The following is a 16,815-nucleotide window of genomic DNA, read 5'->3' as shown; positions in this document are numbered from 1 at the left end:
GTATCATCATGTTTCTATGAAAGATTCCATTTCCACAGTTCTTTGAAAGAAGAGCATAAAAGATTTAAAGTGTGTTGAAATTAACTTGTTTAGAAAACTAATGCTAAAACAAAAATATTTGAACTATTTTTAATTTATTTCCTCTAATTACTTTATTTCAATGTGTGAAATATTACATTCTTTAAAATATTTTTCTTTGAACAATTTAAGAACCACATTTATTTTCTCTAGTGTTTTTTTCCCAGAAATCCATCTTTGTACTCTTCAGATGAATATATAGGCACTGTGGCTTACTTTCAGTATTTTTTTCCATTAAAAATTTATGGTTTCACACAGACAACACTAGTTCAGTTATTTTTTTTTTTAATTTTATTACGTCACATGTACCTAAGAGAACGCTAAAGTTTCTAAACTTGACTCAAAGTACTGCATAATGGGTACATCTTGTTAACTTTGATGGAAAGTTAGTATGACAGCTACTTTACAGATATAAACATCAATGTGCCAAAAAATTAACGTATATATTGATGTGGCGTGCCACTGACAAATTTTACTTTTAAAGTATTTAAGAAAACATGATTGAGACATAAGGCACAATAGATCAGCATTCTGCGGCATTCAAAGAGTTTTCGTCAGCTGTAATTATTGACACAGTGCTTTTCATCTGAGGAGCTCAAAGTTCTTTAAGATTCAATAATCTATGTAGTAGCTCCTTGAGGTAAGTTAAATGAGTGTTCTCTCATGTTACATGTTAATTTATTAAGGCACCAAAACATTTAAAGTGCCTCAAATTAGTTATGGAGAAAACCAGAAGAGCTTAGATTGAAGCCAGACTGTGTTCTTTTATATGCCATACAGTGACTAATAATTCATAGGACCTCTTAGTTTGCAAATAGTAACAACATAAATTGCAATTCATAATTTGGAGAAATGATTTTGAAGCCAATATTTTATCCTGCTTATACATTCTTGGGTTCTCACCTACTTGAGGAAGAATTACTTAGAGGGAATGAGTAGCCATCTCTGCCACAACCAATCCTCACTCACTTCAGAGTGGCTTCCACTAGGTTCCACTTAAGGTGCTGTCTTAGTTTATGTTGCGAGGATTCTCTTTGCCTCCCAGTAATTTGTCAACTGGTAGCAGAGTTGGTCAGTTGCACATCTAATCTACTCCTTTCTTTATAAGGTAGTAGAAGCTGTGACGTAATTTGTAGCTTTTACTCAGCACCATCTGTCCTCTTGTTTTTTGACCTTTCAGTGAATTTGCACAACATAAATCACTTCATTTTAGTGTTTAAAAAGATCCCTAGGCTCTGTGACCAAATATGTAACTAAGAAACCCTTGCTATAAAAGACTTTGATGTGATCTTAGCAAAACTGAAACAACCTTTCAAATTTAGAGATTCCTGTGTACTCAGGTCATTTTCATACCCTGTTTATTTTGTAGGTCTAATTTAGTTCTCAGGAAAATTAAGCTCATGTTTCATATGACTCATGTTTTGAACTCATGTATCACTAAAAGTACATGAACATATGTTGCTAGATGCTATGACACTAATCCCTAAGCTTTAAGGGATTCATTCTTAACCACTAAAATGTGAAGAGTCCTTTTGACCTGAGAAGAGTAAAAGTTATCAAACCTCTTAATTTGATACTGAGTAAAAAGAAATATATTCCCATAGCTGTTGGAATATATCTGCTTCTGTTTTTTCATATTGAGAAAACAAAATCAAATTTAACCATGTGGAATTTATTTGAATTCTTGAAAATAGCAACACTCAAAACCCCTTTTTCAAAATGAGATAGTCTGGATTACTGGACAGGTATTTTGTTTTCAATTTATTATTTCATCAATAGAGATGGTGATTTTGATTTTACAGTATCTTGTTTCCAGTTTCTGCATGTTATATCATGGAATGTATTTGTATATACTCAAGTAATATACAGAGTATGTGTAATTCTGGCTTGATTTAGAAGCTAAGTCAGTTACTGAGTAACATTTTGCAACTTTATTCCAGCAAGTACTAAATTAGCCAAAAAGTTCTGTTTTTGATACCATTAAAATTTTATTCTCTATTTTGTGTATATGCTATGATGATTCTTCTGAGTATTAATCGATCATTCAATTTCAGCCCAGCTAGGTTCCTGAGAGTTTTGAAACTTAAGAATGTTTTGTATTAAATCTTGCTTTATCTTTACTTTGAGATTAGCATTTAAAGCCTGTTCTTCATAATTTTATTTTAAGCAGCAATTACACTTGTTATAAAGCAGTGTGACTCTACTTCAGAACGTAATTGCAAAATGGGCTTTTTTTTTTAAGATTGATTTGTTTATGCATACAAGAGCTGGGGTACAGGTGGCCAGAGGTGCGGGGTTGAGAGGATTCACCAGAGACAGAGTGGGGTAAAGAACAGGCAGACTGACTTAAATCACTGTTGACAGGAGCATCAAGTGAGACAGGAAAGGTCTGCTGCGCCATGTGAGTTGTTCCCTGGCTGGCTGGACATCAAACTCGTGCTGCAGAGGCTGCAGATTGCTTCATAGTGCTGTGCTTAACCCCTTAAGCCACCAGGGAGGCCCTGTCCTGGGTTTTCTAGTAACTACTCTTTTTTATTATTATTTTTTTTATTTTATACATTTTTTACATCATTTTTCATTTTTGCGCAATGGATGTATTTTCTTCTTGGTTATAGTCCCCCCTACAATTCCTACCCGCCTTGTTTTGATCCTACTCCCTCTTCCCCCACCCCCGAAGTGTGTCTCTGGTTTATAGTTGCTTCTTGATTTTGATTTTTACTCTATTATAATTAGGTTTTTTCCTGTCCCCTTATTTAGGTTTTCTAAATTCCTGCTATGAGTGAGACCATCCAGTATTTTTCTTTTTCTTTCTGGAGTATTTCACTGAGTATGATCCCTTCCAGCTCCATCCATGTTGCTGCAAATTGCCTGAGTTTATCTTTTTGATTGCTGGATAATATTCCATTGTGTATATATACCACATCTTGATCCAGTCATCTCTTTTTAGGCATTTGGGTTGTTTTCATAGCTTAGCTATTGTAAATAGTGCTGCTATAAACATAGGGGTGCAGGTGCCCTTTTGAATTAATGTTTCTGTGTCCTTTGGGTAAATACCTAGGAGTGGAATCGCTGGATCATATGGAAGCTCCGTCTTTAGCAGTTTGAGGGCTCTCCACACAGCTTTCCAGAGTGGTTGAACCAGTTTGCACTCCCACAAGCAGTGCAGGAGAGTTCCTTTTTCTCCACATCCTAGCAAAAACATTTGTTTTTGCTAGTTTTTTTAATATGTGCCATAGTCACTGGTGTAAGATGGCATCTCATAGTAGTTTTGATTTGCATTTCCCTGATTACAAGTGATGTTGAACATTTTTTCATATACCTGTTGGCCACTTGCAATTTCTCTTTAGAGATGTTTCTTTTTATCTCCTCTGCCCATTTTTTGACTGGATTATTTACTTTGTTTTTTGTTGAGTCTCATCAGCTCTTCGTAGGTTTTTGTGATCAATCCTTTATCATTAGTGTTGTGTGCAAAAATTTTCTCCCAATCGGTGGGGTGTCTCTTTGTTTTGGGTTCTGGTAACTACTCTTGTATTGCACATATTCTATAGAAGCCTGCAGACAGTAACTTGTAAACATTCTGTACCCTTACTCACTTTTTCTCTCTACTGTTTATACTTGTTGAGGGCTGACGCCTCCTGGTCTACAAGGCATTTAACACACCAGATCCTCTCTGCATTCCCCAAGGAGTAGACAGAGGGAAAGAAATGGTCAGTGCAGTGTCACAGCCAGTTCCACCATTCATTCCAGTGAAGGCAGCTGAGCCTCTCACAGTGGAGTCAGACCAAACCTGAAGGCTTCACTCTGTAAGACTAACTATAAAGGAAAAATAATTTAATTGCTTTCTGATTAATTACATTGGTTAATAATCTTTCTTCTCACCTATTAATGGGTACAGCTCTGGTCAGTTTAAAAAAACTAATTTGAGTTTATGTCTTTAGTGTCTATCACTTTTTTGAGTGATCTTGTTAGCATGAAAATGGGACCAAAGGAGAAACAATGTGATAAGAGGTGTCAAAGCAGAGCTGAAAGGAGCATGTCACAGCCATTCCCTGCAGAAAAGTAGAGTATGACCAAACTGAGTGTTGCATGGCTCCTGTCGTTATTCTCAAGTTGTCTCTTGTCCACCCATGGGTCTCAACTGACTTGGCATATAGTTTCCTAATGCTTTATAATAATTTACTTACATTAAAAAATGTTGCCGTTCCTACAAAGAGCAGGTTTGGCAGGAAACTCCCATTGAACTCTTAACTCTGTTAAATATCCAATCAATCTAGAGAGCCAGTTCAACACACCCTCAGTGTCCTTGCACTCTCCTTTTGTATTTGCATAGGTAAAGGAAGTTGCTAAAGCACTATTTTATAGTGCTGAAGCTAGAGCAGTGTAGAGAATGTCAGGCTGTGGAATTACATCTTAACGGTCTCATTTAGTAAATGCCAGCACCGTGGTAATAACAGCCTGGGTTATATATCCTTTTCTGTCATGAGTGGATTTTGTTATAATTTTCAAAGAATCCTAAAATGTCAGGGTTTGTACAGAGGTCATCTAATCCAGTCTTGTTTTAGTTTTGTGTTAAGGATTTAAGTAACAGTAATGGTCATGAAAGGTGAACAGCAGGGCCTCCCCGGTGGCGCAGCGGTTGAGCGCTGGGTTGCGAAGCTGCCCGCAGCCTCTGCTGCGCCGGTTCGATCCGCGGCTGCTCCCCGGCCACCGGAGGAGGGTCCCACATGGTGCGCAGACCTCTCCTGCCGCCCGCTGCTCCCCTCAGCAGTGTACTTCGGTCCTTCTGCCTGCTCTGCTCCCCGCTCTGGCTCTGGTGAATTCTCTCACCCTCCCGCGCTTCTGACTGTACCCAGTGCATGTATAAACAAAAAACAAACAAACAAATATAATAAATAAATAAACATGCCTCTAAAAAAAAAAAAAAAATCTAAAAAAAAAAAAAAAAAAAAAAAGAAAGGTGAACAGCAGCATATTAGTTCAAACCAAAGCCTCAGTGAAAGACTGCACAATGACAGAGTGATGGGGTCTCTAAGGACGAATATTATTAACAGTAGTGGAATTCTAAAGCTGGAACAGGTGTACAGATCATTTTCCAAAGCAAGTTCTGCAGAAGTTAACAAATTATCATCTCAAAAAATGTTTGGGAAGTGCTAAATTTAAGATTTCTTTATAGCCAACTTTGGGAGCCTTTGATATACTAAATGCAGTGTGAATCTCGCTAGTGCAATGGGAGGTGGGGGAGTGGGGGTTCTTCCCACAAATTAGCCAAACTTGTTTTTTTAATAGTATATTAGAAAAAATGCTGATTATGTTTAATTCCTTTATTTATTCCTTTATACGGGCCATCCCTTCATGTGATTCTTTCACTTTACAAGTGACTACCTTTACCCTATAAGGCTCACTTGACCAGCTAGTAACAGAATTAGAATATAGTATTCTGATTCCTAACTCTATTTTATACCTGACCCTAATAGAAAGAGAACTCCTAAAAGACAGAAACTGCCTCTCATTTTACTTTATCGCATGTGTGTGCTCCTCCTCCCCAGCTCACCCGTCATCCTATGTAACCTGACACCCTGCATGATGCAAGCACTTGACAGGGGCCTCTGGGCTTGAATCCCTAGTTGTCTCCCCTGTTCCTAGGCCCTTTTGAAAGAGAGTTCCACCAGGTCTGGACCAACTTCCTGTCATGTCTCAGATTCAAAATACCCAGGGAAAAAAAAAGCAGAAGAAAAATTAAGAGAAACAAAATAACCCTGTAAGCATCTTATTACTTTTACATTTTGGTGACATGGAAACTTGGTAGGGAAACAAATTCCCCAGTGTTAAATAATGTTTAATGTTCCTTTCATTCCATAGCGTTGACATGTTGGCCTTTCATAAATTCTTAACAAGTAGGTAACTTTGGAAACGGTTCTAACAAGTTAAATAGTGATTTGAAATTGAAGTTTTTGGACAATTGAAGGTCTTTGCTGCTGGTGTGTGTCTGCCCAAAATAGTCTCTGGGCAGATAGTTAACTTGAACTTTTCCTTTGCCTTTGTGTTTGAATAGGAGTGGGAGCATGCTTAGTATTGTCTGTTACCTTATGGTTTTTCATTTATGCATGGCAGGGTACAACCTGTTTCCTCCCCACCCTACAGTTGCCAGGATATGTTAGGGAATAATTCTTTATGAAGATTGTAACTGGTCTTCTGTTGGAGTAAGATAGAAAAACAAGTATATTAATACGTCACCATTAAGCTTCCTCCTGGAAGACACTAAATATCGATGAGGGTCATTTATTTCCTTTGACTCTACTATGCACTAACATCTCTCCTTGACTCTGATAATATTTCATTGTGTGAAAAGTATAGCCATTTTCTGATTTGACTATCATGATTAATCCCAACTCTGCCAGAGTCTGGCAGTTTTTTGCCTCTTGCTCATAGGTACATTTCTATCTTTCAGCTTCTATGACTTACGTTTGCCATAACATTACAAAGTACTGTCAGTGACCAGTCTTAGAAGCAGCCTTTTCCCTTTGTTATACATCCTTTTCAATAGTCAAGGCAAATTGCTTTTCTCAGAACCTCCCATTTACTGAAGCGTTATTCTTGGTTGGTTGGGTGGGTGGTTGGTTGGGTGGGTTTCTGCAGTAATCAGCTTGGATGGCAAGAAAAAAATAATTACAACTTTCACATTAACATTATCCAGTTTTTATTCTCTGTTGGAATTGGTGCATGCATACTTAATAACTTTAAGAACTGAGAGGTAAATATAGTTTTCTATAGCTAAATTGTTTCTCTAGCCGAATTGACCCCTTATCTCATTTATCAGGAGGAAATAATTATGCCCTACATAAACTTCAAAGTAGGCTATTCTAAGCATTCTTGGGAACATAATCCTCCTGATCCTATGCAGTTTATGGTGATTTTCCCAAAAGTTTATGAAGAGTAAAAGACATTAAAATCTACCTATGTATGAGCTATAGCAACCACACCACTTCCTGTTAGGGTTGGTGGCCACAATGGCACACTGTCAGAGGATAAAGGACACATATAGGAAAAGATTGATACATTCTGATTTTGTAGAGATCTATCTACTTCTCAGTCCAAAAGTGTTCCAAAGATCTTAACTCTCAAACTTTCAGGCTAATTTGAATTTGTGATAACATAGAAAACTTTAAGAACCCATGTAGATTGAAACCAACTACTACTACGTTTCTACTTCTCATCCTCCCACCCTTTGGTTGGTGCCAGAGTGACTGGTTTTAGATGTAAGTGGTAAGAATCCAGAAATTTCACTGTTAAAAAAAAGTAATTTCCTGACGTGTTACTGGCCGTAGGTTGGGAAATAAATGGCGATGGTATAGAAACTACATATAGAATTGAGGCAGGACAGTATGGGGAGAAAGAAAAGGCAAATAGGGAAGGAAAGAGACTTGCTGCATGGTCATGCTGGCCTGGTGGCTTAGACATTCCAGAGAAGTTAGCCCAGAGGCTGTGTTTCTAAGAAAGGGAAAGTAGGGTCACCTAGGTTTGATCATAAAATTCCTAGTGACACAGCATGATATGAGTATGGAGTCATCTGTGGTCAAACCCCACCCCTTTCTCCTGTGACGTGAAAGTACGTCCATCTGCTAGGGGAGAGAAGAATGTATATATATATATGTGAGCAGGGCTGAGCCAACCCTGCCCTACTTTTCCCAGTTACACTTTCCTTTTATTAAGCTATTTTGGGATGAGTTTTTGAGTTCAAATTAATAGTCATTTGACCAAATACAACCTCCACATTACTAATGGAAATTTTGTCTTTAAGGCAAGATCTGGCAAAGCTTATCTTTAGTCCTCCTGTTGAAATTAATTACTGTTTGTGAGTACCCCATGATAGCCCATTCAGGCTGCTATAAGCAGAAATACCATACACTAGGTGATTTATAACCAGTTCCAACCATTCAAGAGACTGGGAATTCCAGGGTCTTGGCCACAGTAGATTCAGTATGTGATGAGAACCAGCTTCCTCATCAACTACCGCTTCTCACTATAACCTCACATGGCAAAAGGGACAAGGGACCCCTCTAGGGTCTTTTCTATAAAGGCACCAATCTCTTCATGAGAACTCCAGCCTCATGACCTCACTTCCCAAGGGCCCCACCACCAAACACTATCACATAGGGAATTATGTCTCAACATAGTTGGGGGAGACACTCAACCCATAGGACCTTCCATTAACAATGTGTACCTCAGTAATTACACCAGTTTCACCATGTCTGAATCTAGGGGTTGGATGACATGTCTCTCAACACTCGTTTGCAAGCTCTCTGAAGGTAGGAAGCATGTCTTGCCATTGGGCCACAGGCACCAGATCATAGATGCTTAAGTCATTGAATTATATCTAGACTAGTACTATGTACCAGGTTCTATTCTAAGTGTTAGGAATAAGCATGAATTGAAAATATGTAAAAATCTTTTGTTGTAGTTTAATATTCTAGTAGGAAAATTATGTGGCCAAATTTCATGAAAATTGTGAAGACAACATGAGAATGGGTCTCAGAAAAAGGGACCTTAAACTTTTTACAACCAAAAAAAAAACCAAATTGAGATCTTAGGATGCAGCAGAAAAGTGGGATGTATCAGGACTAAGGTAAATGTATCAGTTGGGGGTATGACCTTAAATATAACAACACGCTCTCCAGTGGTGTGCCCCATGGTATCTCAGATGCAGTTTCCCCCTCACAGAGACCTCATAGTATCTCCTTTCAGATGCTGTTCCCTAAACATAACTGTATGTTCACCTCTCTACCTTTGCACTTGCTGTCTCCTCACCCTAGATTATGTTATATTTTTTCCCATTTATTGAACTTTATTTTGAAGTCAGCAATCACTGCCTTGGTGAAATGGGGTGGGGGAGCCAGTGATTTCCCCCTGCCTTCTGCTGCAGATTATTTTGTCTCCATACCAGATGTTCATTTGTGATTCACTCTCTGCAAGTGAAGCAATGGAAGGGAGGAGAGCAAAGAAAAAAAATGGGACTCATGGGATATGATAGTTGGTCAATTTGTTTTGTGGGACACACTAACATTTTGTGTTTTTTTCTAAAGAAGGGACAGTTCCAAATCTCAAGTAAATAGCTAATTTTGGTATTGCAACTGTTTTGAAGGTTAAGAATCACAGTTTACACACACACACACACACACACACACACACACATATATATATACATCATTAAATATATGTATACACAAAGTATAGCCATGTTCTGATGCTTAGACTGTCATGATTAATCCCAACTCTGCCAGTTAATGCATCCCAAGGTAAGTCCCTACATAAAACTTTTGTCTGTGATGGTTGGCTGACCCTGTTGTACCAAAGACGACTTCAGATACCACAGCACAGTGAGGGAAGGGCTAGCCTGGAAGAGAAAGTGTTTCCACAGGTGGTGACAGTGGTAAGTTGCTTAGGCAGTGAAAACAACTAGGGTGTCTGGTGGAGACTGAGTGAGTCTGGCTCATCATACTAATGCCAATTTGCAGACAGAACACGCAAACATTAAATCCTGTAAATTTTTCTCAACTAGATTTGTGATTGTAAAGATTTGCTCCCACCACCCATTTCAAAGGAATATCTGCTTATTTTCTCCTCTCTCTACTGTAAAAAGAATTAAGGACATGCACACATACATACATAAATACACACACACACACAGTGTATAAGCTTACTAGTTTGTCAAGTTTATTAAAAATGTTCAATCATGTGACTTTCATTAAAATCATTATTTACCTATTTGCTAGCTACCCCACACTGTTCTAGATGCTTTAAATGTATTTCCTCATTTCATATTCAAAATACTCCTGGGAGGTAGGTACTTTTGTTAGACCTTACTTCTAAACAAGGAAACAAAGACACAGAAAAGTATGGATAATCAGTCCCAGGTCCCACAGCAACGAGGTGATGGTGGAGTCCGTTGTGTGTGCTTAGACCAGCGCCCCACTGCCTCTTCCAGTGTGTCGTGTGGGGATGCATTCTCCATGGGTCACAGGACCAGGCTCCACATAAATCTATATTTAGTGGCCTGAGACTTATAACTCAGAATTAGTCTGTGGCCTTGGTTGCTGGTAAAAATAACCACAGTGCTTGCAAGTGGATACAAGTGAGCATTTCATGAGGAAGAATAAACCAACATGATCACATCCTGCTATGCCTCCATCAGGGCTGTGAGCTGAAAGGCTAATGTTTTGATAAATGAGTTGCCCAGTAAGTATATTCTTACCTGTATTTCTTTCAGTGTATATAGCAGCTAAATATTCTTACCCACGAATAAAATAATCATGGGAGTGGTCAATACACATTCCCTTGGTTTGAAAGGAACTGAAAATATCCTATATTATAATATCCTATATTATAATCTGTCATAATCCTGTTTTAATAACCCATTAAATTTAATGATTTAATAATCCATTAAAGCCACAGTTTTAATGATAAGTTTTTTGCCCAGAATTCAGAATTGAAGTCATTCAACAATTCTTAATTATATGTTAAACGAAAGAGAGAGAGTGTTTCACTAGGGTTCTTGACTGTATAGAGGTCCCTAAAGAGTGTATAAATCTTAAATTTAAAAATTGCCATCAAAAGGAGCTGGAATCCCCTTTAGTATTTAGATTTAGTAAATATTTTTTTTTTACATTTCTCTAAGAGACTTGTAAGACTCAGATTTCCAGGGCCTCCCCGGTGGCGCAGCGGTTGAGCTCTGGGTTGCAGGCTGCCCGCGGCCTCTGGAGCGCCGGTTCGATCCCCGGTTGCTCCCCAGCCACCGGAGGAGGGTTCCACATGGCGCGCAGACCTCCTGCCGCCCGCTGCTCCCCTCGGCAGTGTACTTTGTCGGTCTGCCTGTTCTGCTCCCCACTCTGGCTCTGGTGAATTCTCTCGCCCTCCCGCGCTTCTGACTGTACCCAGTGCTTGTATAAATAGATAAATCTTAAAAAAAAAAAAAAAGACTCAGATTTCCACTTATCTGAGGTTTGTTGAGCCCTATAACCACAAAATTTAACAATATTTAAGGCAAGACTCAGAAGTACTGTGACATTTGTAGAAAGTATTCCTCATGATATTCTTGAGACAAATAATATAAGAAAAATCAAATTTATTTTGTGTCATTTTCCCAGACTTAAAAAAAATGCTGTCCTAACTTTATATCATATGCTTAATTTATTGTAACAGGTTTCTTTTGTTACCCATTTTGCCTTAACTTTCATTAATTTCTTGCTTATAAATAAATCCCTAATATTTGTAGTCTACTGTGTTGCCATTTATAGTAGAAATAAAAGCCAAATGTCATATAAAAACTTCCACCTTCATCATTCTCTATTCAGAGAATCTAATTTATGATTTTGGCAACACTGCTCAGCAAACCAGTGAGATCATTGAATTAACAGCTATCCTATTCACAGCTCATCTTTATCTTTTACTAACTAGATTGTATAACCCGGTCTTTGCCCTGATAATTAAATATTTCATCACCCATGTGCCTTCAACTTCATTGCTTAAAACTTGCCCCACATTTTGCTTTTAGCCTTTGTCCTACTTTTTGGTATGTCACTAAAACAGGCTAAGCATTCAATAAACTATGCTATTCAGATTCTTGCATAACATTCTAGTTGAGAACACAGTAGCCTTTTTGTTGCAAGCTAAAGAATGTTCTCATTTATGAGGTGGCAGAAACCTCAGACATCACCTAGGTGTGTATACTGTACTACATTTTAAAAATTATTCTGCATAAATCAGCTCTTAATTACACATGGCATTGAAAAAGAAAAGTGTTGATGAAAACAAAATGATGGAAAATAGTAATTATTTTGGAAATGTAATCCAAAAATACACTCAGAAGTATGTCAACACATTCTTCTGTCCTAAGTAATTAAATAACTAATACAGGCGCGCGCTTAGCGCCCCAGTGTTAACTAGGGTTATGGTAGGAAGTGCACAGGTTTCTGTAGATACTCAACTGTTTAAATCAAATCTTGGCTGACCTTTAGTGAGTGCCCATTTGTCAAAGGCAGGCTTAAAGATAGCTTTTTTAATCTATTAGATATTTATTTAAAGACTTGAAGATTATCCAGCTGGAACTCCAGTGTGCCCAGGTATGAAATCCAATATCCACAAGTGAACATTCTCTTTCAAGACCTTTGCCATCCATAATCAATTCACAAACTGCCCTTCCCATTTGCACCCTTGGGCCAGGCTTCCTGAGCACCAGTTAAGAACTTATTTTCAATATGTTTAAACTTATTTGCAGTATGTCTAAAATTTTTAGTATAAAAACCCAGGGGCAGATAAATGCCATTGATCCCAATGTGACATTCAAAAAGTCACCGATCTGAGCACCATATTCAGCAAATTCCTAGGCATGACCAAACTTGCTGCAAAACCAAAAAGGGAAAATCTGGGAACTAGGCCAAGATCCAGGGTTTCATTGTACAGCATTCAAGCCAACTCTGGTTTCAAAATACTTTTCAGATTGTTACTCCATGATTGGAATGTATTCCACATTGCTTGGCCACAGATCATCATGAAGAAATACACTGCGGAATTGTGCTTGCATGTTGCTAGCTTTTTACAATAGGACTTTTTAATCCTTGGTAGGAAAATTTGTGTCGTTTTTGAATTTTTGTAAAATCTTCTAGTGAAAATACCATACAGTAGACATAAAGTTGATTAGAACTTTCCATTAAGTATAATCTTGAGCTAATCCCTTATCTTCTATCTTCCCTGCCTGTTTCTAAGGATGCTATGAAGAACTAATAAGGAGATATTTTATTTAAGGCATTGTTGTTATAAGCACAAGGAAGACATGACTCAAAAGATTTGGCTAAGAATGATAAGCATTCAATGATAAACTTTTATAGGTGAGTATTCCTAAATAACCTTTTCATGTGATGCAATGGCAATAAAAATGCAAAAGGACTTTTTCAAAGCCAAACCATTTTTCAAGTTCATACAGAAACAAACAAAAATAGTCAGGAAAGTTCTTCGGGAAATAGAAGAAGGGTAATTAGACTTACTCTAGAATAAAACACACTGTAAAGTTACTGTGATCAAAACACCTTAGTTATACTCTTTAAGGAGATAAGAAAGACCAATTGAATGAATTAATAAGTCCAGAAGTATATCAAATAGATAAATTTAGTGTATGATAAAGATGACATTTCAAATCACTTAGAGGGAAGAATCCAAATTAAAGGTGTGTGATAACACTTTTCGACTATGTGACTGACAAAGTTCAAAAGCTTAACAATATGCTAGGAAACAGGTACTCTCAAATGGAAACAGGTATTACTGATAGAAATATACACAGGTACAACATATTTGGAGGGCAATTGGATAAAATCTATGAAAACTGAATCTGCACTTTCCCTTTAAGTCAGCAATTCTGCTTCTACAAATTTACTCATTAAATAGTCTCACACATGCAAAATGACCCACATATAAAGTATTTACTGCAGAATTGTTGGTGGCAGCAAAAGATTAGAAGCAATATAAACATCCATTGATTGGCATTGGTTAAAGTGAATGATGGTACCTCCATAAAGAAGAATGATATGCAACTTAAAGTAAAGATAAGAGTTCTGTATGAAAAAATATGGAGCATTACCAAGGCCTATGGATAAATAAGAACCAAAATGCAGACCTCTGTGTATAGTGTAGTGTGTGTAGAATGCATGGTATGGGACGAGGGGATTGTGTAAAAATTTCTCCTCTGAAGGAGAAATAAGAAACTAGTCCTAGTGGTTTCCTCTACAAAAGAGGTGACTGAGGGACAGCTGTGAGAGGAAGAATCACCTTTTGCTAATAGTCTTTTGAATTTTTAATTGTACACATGAATTGCCTATCTTAAAGTGTGTTTTTGTTTTTTTGGTTTTTTTTTAATAGTTGCACAGTATGAGGAACTTGAGCAGAGAGTTAACTATCTTGCCCTGATTTATCAAGTGGCAGAGACAAGTTTTATTTTATTTTATTTTATTTTATTTTATTTTTTTATTTTTTATTTTTTTAATAGAGGCATGCTTTATTTATTTGTTTGCTGGTTTGTTTGCTTGTTTTGTTTATACATGCACTGGGTACAGTCAGAAGTGCGGGAGGGAGGGTGAGAGAATTCACCAGAGCCAGAGTGGGGAGCAGAGCAGGCAGAAGGACCGAAGTACACTGCTGAGGGGAGCAGCGGGCGGCAGGAGAGGTCTGCGCGCCATGTGGGACCCTCCTCCGGTGGCCGGGGAGCAGCCGGGGATTGAACCGGCGCCGCAGAGGCCGCGCGCAGTTTCGCAACCCAGCGCTCAACCGCTGCGCCACCGGGGAGGCCCTTATTTTATTTTATTATTTTGTTTTGTTTTGTTTTGTTTTGTTTTGTTTGTTTGTTTTAAAGAATATTTTTTATAGAGGCATGTTTTTATTTATTTGTTTGTTTGTTTGTTTTGTTTATGCATGCACTGGGTACAGTCAGAAGCGCAGGAGGGTGAGAGAATTCACCAGAGCCAGAGCGGGGAGCAGAGCAGGCAGAAGGACCGAAGTACACTGCTGAGGGGAGCAGCGGGTGGCAGGAGAGGTCTGCACGCCATGCGGGACCCTCCTCCGGTGGCCGGGATGCAGCCGGGGATCGAACCAGCGCCGCAGAGACTGCGGGCAGCTTCACAACCCAGCGCTCAACCGCTGCACCACCAGAGAGGCCCAAGTGTGTTATTTTTTAAGACAACAGGAATAAAATAATATGAGGAAGATCTGATAAGTTTATGCAACACTAAATACCATGGAATATAAATGTTCTTTATTTTCAGAGTATTGAGCAATATAAATATGACTACAGGCAGACATTGGGAAACTGTAGAGTGTTGGAAACAAAGGAAAAAAGTGTCTTACCAAGACAGAGACTAATACAGGATCAAAATCTTTAAAAGTAGCAGGATTTAACTGTCCCAGCAGTCAGAAAGAACTTGAGCTACTAAAGTGTTCATCCAGACATGATACTAAGTCAAACCAATAACCTGAATAACTTAAAACCATAACACTTGTCCATGAGCCCTACCACTGAGAAGTCCAAAGATTTTAGGAACTAGTACTTAAATATATTCAACAGGATTTAAATAAAGCACTCTCACAGGACCTAGAAACTCCATAATGAATTTGTTGTTGTGTTTTACCTTTGAAATACTTCTCTTTTTTGTAATTTTATTGAGATATGGTTGACTTACAGCGCTGTGTACATTTTAGGTGTGCAGCACAAAGATTTGACTTGCATGTACTATGAAATGATTACCATAAATTTAGTTAACCACTATCATCTTATATAGAGACTGAAAAATAAAAAGAAGAAATAAAAGAAATACGTTTTTCTTTATAAAAACTCTTAGAATCTTTCAGCACTTTCAAATAGAGGACAAAGCAGTGTTAGCTATAGTCATGTTCTACTTTACATCCTCAGTGCTTATTTATCTTATAATTGGAAGTTTATATACCTTTTGACTACATTCCAATTCCTTCCAACTCTGATAACCCCAAATCTGATCTTTTTTTCTCATTTTGTTTTGTATTTTAGCTTCCACATGTAAGTGAAGTCATGCAGCATTCATCTTTTTCTGTCTTGGTTCAATTAGCATAGTGCTCTCAAGGTCCAATTGTTGGTTGTAAATGACAGGATTTCTTTCTTTTGTCAGGCTAAATAATATTCCTCTGTGTGTGTGTGTGTGTGTGTGTGTGTGTGGTCCTCAGAAAAGTCATGACACATTTTTGCATAAACAACAGAGAAAACATGTCATGACTTTTCCAACAACCCAATCACTATATCTCCACTTATCCATCAATGGACATGTTTCCATGTTTTGGTTATTGAAAATAATGCTGCCATGAATGTGAGGATCAAGCTATCTCTTCAACATAGTGTTTTTGTTTTCTTTGGATGCATTCCCAGAAATGGGATAGCTGGATCAAATAGTAGTTCGATTTTTAATTTTTTGAGGACCCTCCATTCTGTTCTTCTTAGTGTCTGTCCCAATATACAGTCCTACCAACCACAGGATCGCCTTTCCTCCACATCCTCACCAGCTCTTGTTATCTTCTGTCTTTCTGATGACAGCCACTCTAACAGGAGTGACATCTCATTGTGAGTTTGATTTGCATTTCCCTAATGATTAGTGATGTTGAGCACATTTTCATGGACATGCTGGCCAGTCATACATCTCTTTTAGGAAAATGTCTATTCAGATACTTTGCCCAATTTTTTCTTGATTATTTTTATTTAGAAAAAGTCTACCTTATTAGAATATATGAAATATTAAAACCAAAATAAGACTTCATAGCAAAAGAAATATCATTAATCATATAGTGTATATTAAAAATTCTATTTGACATTGAATCCAAGAGCACAGCCCCACCACCACCACACCCTCCGCCCCCTGCTGCTCTACACTGGCACCAGCTCACCATGGTTGATCTCGCCATGAGTGATGGCACAGCCACTCTCACTCTGCTCCACAAGGTCCAGAATGTGCAAGGTCTACTTCATGGTCATCGATGCCCCCAGGCCATCTTTCCTTCCTTCATGGGAGCCTTTGCTCATTTTTAAATTAGATTATGTATTTTTACTATTTAGTTGTATGAGCTCTTCATGTATTTTGGATATTAACCCCTTCTCGGATATATGATTTACAGATACTTTTTATCAGTCCATAAGTTGTCTGTTCATTTTGTGATCATACATTTTTCTGTACAAAA

This window comes from Talpa europaea (genome assembly GCF_964194135.1).
Source record: "Talpa europaea genome assembly, chromosome: 8".
Taxonomy (NCBI): Eukaryota; Metazoa; Chordata; class Mammalia; order Eulipotyphla; family Talpidae; genus Talpa; species Talpa europaea.
Note: the sequence above shows the minus strand (reverse complement) of the source record.